This window comes from Diplotaxodon limnothrissa, linkage group LG3, assembly GCF_057381915.1.
Source record: "Diplotaxodon limnothrissa isolate DT_005_m linkage group LG3, D_limnothrissa_male_GT1.1, whole genome shotgun sequence".
Classification (NCBI taxonomy): Eukaryota; Metazoa; Chordata; class Actinopteri; order Cichliformes; family Cichlidae; genus Diplotaxodon; species Diplotaxodon limnothrissa.
Window position 1 is genome coordinate 63,077,858 of NC_140598.1, and position 10,244 is coordinate 63,088,101.

Consider the following 10,244-nt stretch of genomic DNA (forward strand, 5'->3'; position numbering starts at 1 on the left):
CCTGGATAGACTCTTGGAGTAATTATATAATTATATTATATTGCACTATAGGTAAACTGAGCGGATAATCAGCTTCTAATTACTTTACGAACATTTGCTTATTGAATGTGGGGTTCAAACAAAAACCAGTCTGAATCTTAGGTCCTTCACCAGTGACTCAGTTTTTTCCTGTACCTTTTAAACAGACAGGCCAGGTCAAGTCAGTATGGAGACGAGAGGTAACTCTGAGTTCTGTGGTTGTTATTGAATGTGGGGTTCAAACATTCATTCAGTGCAAATGTACTGTTTATAAGGGTTGTTGCAGGTTTCCCCAACTCTCTGTGTAATTTGAAGAGCAAAGCTTTTTGCCAGTGTTTTGACTGGTCAGTAAGTTCAGAATGCACTAATTAAATGGCAACCCAATTCCATTAGGACAGTTAAAAAAATGTCTTGCTACTGACCTAACTCCTGTCTCATAAGTGACTAGAGTTTTGTACAAAAAGTTAATTTTGCTCAGTAGACTTTGAGAATCAGAATAGAAACCTGTTGAATTGGGCTCTCACATGGATAAGACTGTCACTAAACCGTCCTCTAGAAAATGATTAATAATGTTGAGCAAATCAGGAGAGAAGGTGAGGGGTAATTTTGTACTAAACCAAACAAAATTCCATCTGATAACCAGCAGACACCTGGATGAAGGAGAAGAAAAACGATAATATGTGACATATTTAAAGCACAACCACAGAACTCCGAGTTACCTCTCGGCTATATACTGAATTGACCTGGCCTGTCTGTTTAAAAGGTACAGGAAAAAATATATCACACAGTATCTCGGTTTGAGTAACACTTTTTGGAAGTCAAACTTTTGGAAGAAATAGGTAAGTTCTATTATAATTTAACAATATGTCAGCCATAATACAACTTTATTTGTGTATTATTTTAGCGCTTTACATGTCACTGTCAGTGGGGATTTTATACAGTGTAATGCACAAAGGTGAACGCAACTATTTGAAATATATTTAAAGATTAGAGGGTGGATGTGTGAAGAATTCCAGCCACCGATTATAGACTGTTGGAAAAGTGAAGTCTGAGGGACTATATATTTGTATAGCCCCCTAATAGCGCCTTTAATAAACTGTTTAATATTAATGTCTTATATGATTGAATACTCATTTTGCTATATGGACATTAGTGTCAGGAATAACTAGGAATGGGATTTGAAAAGATTTCATGATGCTGCTGTGTGGTAGGCAATGGACTCAAAATTCAGAGCTCTAGAGGCGAGGCGTAACACAGGAAGGCAGCTTTTTGGCTGTACTCTAACAAGCCTGAGTTGTACAAAATGCTAAACTAAACTATGATTCAGATTATAAAGGAACACAGAATACACGGGCAAAAACAAAAGTAATATCCATGCTGCAGACTCTGTCATTACTTTCCTCCTAAGTACACAAACTGAAATCTGATTGTAGCAAAAATACAAGGGGGACCAATATGTCCGATCAGCAGACAGGCAGGCTTACAGTTCCAAGGAACTGGACTACTGCAAACCGGGTCTTGATTCCCATCCCTTGATGTAACACATCTCAAACTACTTGCAGGAACTTTTTCTGTACCGCTGTAATCTAATGCATTACTGATCACAGGTAACTAATAATGTGTTACTTGTTTTACACAGAGTAAGCTCCTCAATTATCTGCATGAAAAAAAAAAATCAAAGGTGCCTTTACGCTGCACACTTGTGTAGCAAAAAGCTCACATGAGCCACTTCTGACGAAGTTGGAAAATGGAACAACTTCTGAGGAGAAAGTTGCATTGATCTATCTTTTTTTTTTTTTTTTACATACAATATTTTCTTTTGTCTTGGAAAGATCCCAACAGCCCCAAACTCAGAAACTCTGATCTGTAACATGACGAGTAGCTTCAGAGCCTGTCACTGACATGTATGTCTGTTTATTGTTTCTTCATCCATGAGAAAGTCAGAAAGCTGAGTAATAGGCAAAATATGACTAAATATCTTACGTGAGTGCAGGGATGAACAGAATATTTATCTTAAGTATAAAAATCCTGAGAGTAAAAGAGTTGCTTCAGAATTACTATAATAATATGACCTCTACTGGCCTATGGTGACTCTGCCAAAGTAAAGGATTCTAAAGCTTCCACCTGGGTCTCCTGCAGAGTTCTTTTTAAACTGAGGACCCTGGATGCAACAAAAATGGCATAATAATGGTAAATTGCTAAAGTAGCAAACCCATTTCTACCAAACTGTTTTAATTCAGCCACATTGGATGGCTTTTGAGCATGAACAGCCTATTAAAGGACATGACAAAGTTTCAATTATTGGCCCTAGTTAGTTTCTGAACATATGCTTATTTAGCATATTGCTAAAAAACAACAACAAAAAACCCATTTTGAATCTTAGATGCTTCACCAGTGACTTGGTAAGTCATGAACCTTAACTGGGACCTGGATAGACTCTTGGAGTAATTATATAATTATATTATATTGCACTATAGGTAAACTGAGCGGATAATCAGCTTCTAATTACTTTACGAACATTTGCTTATTGAATGTGGGGTTCAAACAAAAACCAGTCTGAATCTTAGGTCCTTCACCAGTGACTCAGTTTTTTCCTGTACCTTTTAAACAGACAGGCCAGGTCAAGTCAGTATGGAGACGAGAGGTAACTCTGAGTTCTGTGGTTGTTATTGAATGTGGGGTTCAAACATTCATTCAGTGCAAATGTACTGTTTATAAGGGTTGTTGCAGGTTTCCCCAACTCTCTGTGTAATTTGAAGAGCAAAGCTTTTTGCCAGTGTTTTGACTGGTCAGTAAGTTCAGAATGCACTAATTAAATGGCAACCCAATTCCATTAGGACAGTTAAAAAAATGTCTTGCTACTGACCTAACTCCTGTCTCATAAGTGACTAGAGTTTTGTACAAAAAGTTAATTTTGCTCAGTAGACTTTGAGAATCAGAATAGAAACCTGTTGAATTGGGCTCTCACATGGATAAGACTGTCACTAAACCGTCCTCTAGAAAATGATTAATAATGTTGAGCAAATCAGGAGAGAAGGTGAGGGGTAATTTTGTACTAAACCAAACAAAATTCCATCTGATAACCAGCAGACACCTGGATGAAGGAGAAGAAAAACGATAATATGTGACATATTTAAAGCACAACCACAGAACTCCGAGTTACCTCTCGGCTATATACTGAATTGACCTGGCCTGTCTGTTTAAAAGGTACAGGAAAAAATATATCACACAGTATCTCGGTTTGAGTAACACTTTTTGGAAGTCAAACTTTTGGAAGAAATAGGTAAGTTCTATTATAATTTAACAATATGTCAGCCATAATACAACTTTATTTGTGTATTATTTTAGCGCTTTACATGTCACTGTCAGTGGGGATTTTATACAGTGTAATGCACAAAGGTGAACGCAACTATTTGAAATATATTTAAAGATTAGAGGGTGGATGTGTGAAGAATTCCAGCCACCGATTATAGACTGTTGGAAAAGTGAAGTCTGAGGGACTATATATTTGTATAGCCCCCTAATAGCGCCTTTAATAAACTGTTTAATATTAATGTCTTATATGATTGAATACTCATTTTGCTATATGGACATTAGTGTCAGGAATAACTAGGAATGGGATTTGAAAAGATTTCATGATGCTGCTGTGTGGTAGGCAATGGACTCAAAATTCAGAGCTCTAGAGGCGAGGCGTAACACAGGAAGGCAGCTTTTTGGCTGTACTCTAACAAGCCTGAGTTGTACAAAATGCTAAACTAAACTATGATTCAGATTATAAAGGAACACAGAATACACGGGCAAAAACAAAAGTAATATCCATGCTGCAGACTCTGTCATTACTTTCCTCCTAAGTACACAAACTGAAATCTGATTGTAGCAAAAATACAAGGGGGACCAATATGTCCGATCAGCAGACAGGCAGGCTTACAGTTCCAAGGAACTGGACTACTGCAAACCTGGTCTTGATTCCCATCCCTTGATGTAACACATCTCAAACTACTTGCAGGAACTTTTTCTGTACCGCTGTAATCTAATGCATTACTGATCACAGGTAACTAATAATGTGTTACTTGTTTTACACAGAGTAAGCTCCTCAATTATCTGCATGAAAAAAAAAAATCAAAGGTGCCTTTACGCTGCACACTTGTGTAGCAAAAAGCTCACATGAGCCACTTCTGACGAAGTTGGAAAATGGAACAACTTCTGAGGAGAAAGTTGCATTGATCTATCTTTTTTTTTTTTTTTTTACATACAATATTTTCTTTTGTCTTGGAAAGATCCCAACAGCCCCAAACTCAGAAACTCTGATCTGTAACATGACGAGTAGCTTCAGAGCCTGTCACTGACATGTATGTCTGTTTATTGTTTCTTCATCCATGAGAAAGTCAGAAAGCTGAGTAATAGGCAAAATATGACTAAGTATCTTACGTGAGTGCAGGGATGAACAGAATATTTATCTTAAGTATAAAAATCCTGAGAGTAAAAGAGTTGCTTCAGAATTACTATAATAATATGACCTCTACTGGCCTATGGTGACTCTGCCAAAGTAAAGGATTCTAAAGCTTCCACCTGGGTCTCCTGCAGAGTTCTTTTTAAACTGAGGACCCTGGATGCAACAAAAATGGCATAATAATGGTAAATTGCTAAAGTAGCAAACCCATTTCTACCAAACTGTTTTAATTCAGCCACATTGGATGGCTTTTGAGCATGAACAGCCTATTAAAGGACATGACAAAGTTTCAATTATTGGCCCTAGTTAGTTTCTGAACATATGCTTATTTAGCATATTGCTAAAAAACAACAACAAAAAACCCATTTTGAATCTTAGATGCTTCACCAGTGACTTGGTAAGTCATGAACCTTAACTGGGACCTGGATAGACTCTTGGAGTAATTATATAATTATATTATATTACACTATAGGTAAACTGAGCGGATAATCAGCTTCTAATTACTTTACGAACATTTGCTTATTGAATGTGGGGTTCAAACAAAAACCAGTCTGAATCTTAGGTCCTTCACCAGTGACTCAGTTTTTTCCTGTACCTTTTAAACAGACAGGCCAGGTCAAGTCAGTATGGAGACGAGAGGTAACTCTGAGTTCTGTGGTTGTTATTGAATGTGGGGTTCAAACATTCATTCAGTGCAAATGTACTGTTTATAAGGGTTGTTGCAGGTTTCCCCAACTCTCTGTGTGATTTGAAGAGCAAAGCTTTTTGCCAGTGTTTTGACTGGTCAGTAAGTTCAGAATGCACTAATTAAATGGCAACCCAATTCCATTAGGACAGTTAAAAAAATGTCTTACTACTGACCTAACTCCTGTCTCATAAGTGACTAGAGTTTTGTACAAAAAGTTAATTTTGCTCAGTAGACTTTGAGAATCAGAATAGAAACCTGTTGAATTGGGCTCTCACATGGATAAGACTGTCACTAAACCGTCCTCTAGAAAATGATTAATAATGTTGAGCAAATCAGGAGAGAAGGTGAGGGGTAATTTTGTACTAAACCAAACAAAATTCCATCTGATAACCAGCAGACACCTGGATGAAGGAGAAGAAAAACGATAATATGTGACATATTTAAAGCACAACCACAGAACTCCGAGTTACCTCTCGGCTATATACTGGCTTGACCTGGCCTGTCTGTTTAAAAGGTACAGGAAAAAATATATCACACAGTATCTCGGTTTGAGTAACACTTTTTGGAAGTCAAACTTTTGGAAGAAATAGGTAAGTTCTATTATAATTTAACAATATGTCAGCCATAATACAACTTTATTTGTGTATTATTTTAGCGCTTTACATGTCACTGTCAGTGGGGATTTTATACAGTGTAATGCACAAAGGTGAACGCAACTATTTGAAATATGTTTAAAGATTAGAGGGTGGATGTGTGAAGAATTCCAGCCACCGATTATAGACTGTTGGAAAAGTGAAGTCTGAGGGACTATATATTTGTATAGCCCCCTAATAGCGCCTTTAATAAACTGTTTAATATTAATGTCTTATATGATTGAATACTCATTTTGCTATATGGACATTAGTGTCAGGAATAACTAGGAATGGGATTTGAAAAGATTTCATGATGCTGCTGTGTGGTAGGCAATGGACTCAAAATTCAGAGCTCTAGAGGCGAGGCGTAACACAGGAAGGCAGCTTTTTGGCTGTACTCTAACAAGCCTGAGTTGTACAAAATGCTAAACTAAACTATGATTCAGATTATAACGGAACACAGAATACACGGGCAAAAACAAAAGTAATATCCATGCTGCAGACTCTGTCATTACTTTCCTCCTAAGTACACAAACTGAAATCTGATTGTAGCAAAAATACAAGGGGGACCAATATGTCCGATCAGCAGACAGGCAGGCTTACAGTTCCAAGGAACTGGACTACTGCAAACCTGGTCTTGATTCCCATCCCTTGATGTAACACATCTCAAACTACTTGCAGGAACTTTTTCTGTACCGCTGTAATCTAATGCATTACTGATCACAGGTAACTAATAATGTGTTACTTGTTTTACACAGAGTAAGCTCCTCAATTATCTGCATGAAAAAAAAAATCAAAGGTGCCTTTACGCTGCACACTTGTGTAGCAAAAAGCTCACATGAGCCACTTCTGACGAAGTTGGAAAATGGAACAACTTCTGAGGAGAAAGTTGCATTGATCTATCTTTTTTTTTTTTTTTTTACATACAATATTTTCTTTTGTCTTGGAAAGATCCCAACAGCCCCAAACTCAGAAACTCTGATCTGTAACATGACGAGTAGCTTCAGAGCCTGTCACTGACATGTATGTCTGTTTATTGTTTCTTCATCCATGAGAAAGTCAGAAAGCTGAGTAATAGGCAAAATATGACTAAGTATCTTACGTGAGTGCAGGGATGAACAGAATATTTATCTTAAGTATAAAAATCCTGAGAGTAAAAGAGTTGCTTCAGAATTACTATAATAATATGACCTCTACTGGCCTATGGTGACTCTGCCAAAGTAAAGGATTCTAAAGCTTCCACCTGGGTCTCCTGCAGAGTTCTTTTTAAACTGAGGACCCTGGATGCAACAAAAATGGCATAATAATGGTAAATTGCTAAAGTAGCAAACCCATTTCTACCAAACTGTTTTAATTCAGCCACATTGGATGGCTTTTGAGCATGAACAGCCTATTAAAGGACATGACAAAGTTTCAATTATTGGCCCTAGTTAGTTTCTGAACATATGCTTATTTAGCATATTGCTAAAAAACAACAACAAAAAACCCATTTTGAATCTTAGATGCTTCACCAGTGACTTGGTAAGTCATGAACCTTAACTGGGACCTGGATAGACTCTTGGAGTAATTATATAATTATATTATATTGCACTATAGGTAAACTGAGCGGATAATCAGCTTCTAATTACTTTACGAACATTTGCTTATTGAATGTGGGGTTCAAACAAAAACCAGTCTGAATCTTAGGTCCTTCACCAGTGACTCAGTTTTTTCCTGTACCTTTTAAACAGACAGGCCAGGTCAAGTCAGTATGGAGACGAGAGGTAACTCTGAGTTCTGTGGTTGTGCTTTAAATATGTCACATATTATTGTTTTTCTTCTCCTTCATCCAGGTGTCTGCTGGTTATCAGATGGATAAATAACCTTTTAGTGAATGCTAAAAGGTTATAAGTTACTGAGGTCACAAGTCTGATTCTTTGTTTCTATTATTTCTTCCAGGAAATGTCCGGTCTTTCCATCCCTCTGTTTGTGACAGTGCTCTGCTTCCTGCTTCTCAGCCCCCCTCCATGTAGCAGCAGCAACATTCTGGTAGTCCCTGTCGATGGTAGCCACTGGATAAACATGAAACTTATCCTTGAACAGTTACACTCCAGAGGCCACAACATCACAGTTCTGCGCTCTGCAAAGAGCTGGTACATCCCTAATAACTCTTCCATTTATACTTCTATTAATATAAGCACGGTTGTGGATGAGACAGACATTAACTACTACAGCAAAATGTTACCAGCTGTTATGGAATGTCGCACTTATCCTACATTTATACGCACGCTCTGCCAACAGTACTTGATCACACCCTTGTTTGATCAGGTTCACAAGATCTTGGCCAGATCAGTTGCTACAATAATAGAAGACACAGTATTTATTCAGAAGCTACAGGATACCAAGTTTGACTTAATGTTAACTGACCCTGGTATGACAATAGGGGTACTTCTTGCAACTTACCTCGAGCTGCCTATAGTTTTTAATGTGCGCTGTATTAATACTGGAGAAGGTCTTTTCACCATAGCTCCCTCTCCTATCTCATATGTCCCTGTGCCAGGAAGTGAGCTCCATGATCAGATGGACTTTCTGGAAAGAATCAAAAATATGCTGCATTATCTTTATAATGTCATTGAACAGCACTTGATCATAAATCCTGCCTACTCAGACCTGCTCCAACGACACTTCCCTCCAGGTACTGATTTGCTGTCTTTACAGCGTACAGCTGATATCTGGCTGTTCGGGGCAGATTTTGTCTTTGAGTTCCCTCGGCCCACAATACCAAATGTAGTATATATAGGGGGCTTCCACTGCAAAAAGGCCCAGCCACTCCCCGCTAAGCTGGAAGCATTCATGCAAAGCTCCGGAGATCACGGGGTGGTTTTCATGTCTCTGGGGACATTTATATCAGCCCTACCTCGGAAGGTCACAGAGGCCATCGCTGCTGCTTTTGCTGAGCTCCCTCAGAAGGTGATTTGGCGTTTTGTGGGTGAAAAACCTTCATCTCTCGGAAACAACACCCTGCTGTTGGAGTGGCTACCTCAGAGCGACCTCCTGGGACACCCCAAGACTCGTGCCTTTGTGGCCCATGGAGGCACCAATGGCTTGTATGAAGCCATCTACCACAGTGTTCCTGTTGTGGGCCTCCCCCTCCTCTTTGACCAGTTTGACAACTTACTCCGGCTGAAGGTGCGTGGTGCAGCTCGGGTTGTGGAGGCCTACTCACTGACCAAAGAAGACTTCCTGGGCGCTCTCAAGGATGTTCTTGAGAATCCCTCTTTCCACACTAACATGCAGCATCTGTCCCAGCTACACCGTGACAAACCAATGACTCCAATGGACACTGCCATCTTTTGGATTGAATATGTCATCAGGAACAAAGGAGCACCTCGCCTACAGTCAGCAGGTTTTCATCTGCCTTGGTATTCCTACTTCTGTCTGGATGTGGCTGCTTTAACCATAGCCATAACTGGAATTTTCATCTGGGCTGTGGTCTTTGTCTGTAGGCTCCTCTGCTGCTGGAGGTCAAAGAGAAAAATGAAACCAGAGTAAATGAGCCAAACATGATGCAGTCTTTGCAACGTTTAGCTTTACAGAGTCAGTGTCACATGATTAGTCTTTACAATAATTTCTCCCTTAAATTTTTGCTTTGACTAAAACTGCATTTGCCAGAAATTTACAAACAGTTTAGAACAGCGAAGATTTGAATTACCCCCACGGAAATTTGTCATTTAGGGTGAATACTTTTACTTTACATCATAGGATATCTTTTTATATCAACAGATATCCTCAAAACTTAAAGGGGACCTAAACCTCCCTAAACCTAAACTTCTCAATACATCTTGATTGACCAGCAGAGGAAATTTGGCAAATTTTTCAAGGGTGCCACTCACTAACTTGACTCTTGTCTTTCTTTCACTCCCTTTAGGCCAAATTCATTCTGATTGGCTGCCCCTCATAAACAGAGGGTTTAACCCTTTAAAACCGGTCAGAGCGGGAACGCTCCGTTTTGCGTAACTATTTTTGAATCCCTGTTGAACTGGAACCACGTAAGCTAGCGCAATCATTTTTTTGCATATAAACCGGAGGAGTTGTACTTACATGTTATGCCATTAGCTTGTCCTAGGTCACCGTTTCCTTCCACATATAGCTTTGCAAAAATTGCATAAAAAGCACTTGCAGCAACAAAAAAAATAATATTCCAGAAACACGCTTTGCCGATCCGATCAGCTGTTCACCACACTTCCCACGCTGGAATAGACGTCAGTGCGAACTATTGTATGTCTGCCATTACCTGGCCGAAACCAGAAATGACGTCATTTTTGCGGAAAATGTATTTTTTTTTTTTTTTACCTTCAGGGCCTTATAAGCCTATACTGGTGTTTTTAAAAGTCATGTTTGACTTTATGCTTTTCTGAATAGTTTCTGGGATGCTTAGAACTCAAATTGCACTGCTGGTAATAGTTTATTTTGATTC

At 38.8% G+C, this 10,244-nt stretch overlaps 1 pseudogene; it reads left to right on the plus strand.

Moving 5' to 3' along the window:
- Nucleotides 1-7,729: 7,729 nt before the first annotated feature.
- Nucleotides 7,730-9,319, plus strand: LOC146636845 (UDP-glucuronosyltransferase 2C1 pseudogene; annotated as a pseudogene).
- The last annotated feature ends 925 nt before the right edge of the window (nucleotides 9,320-10,244 follow it).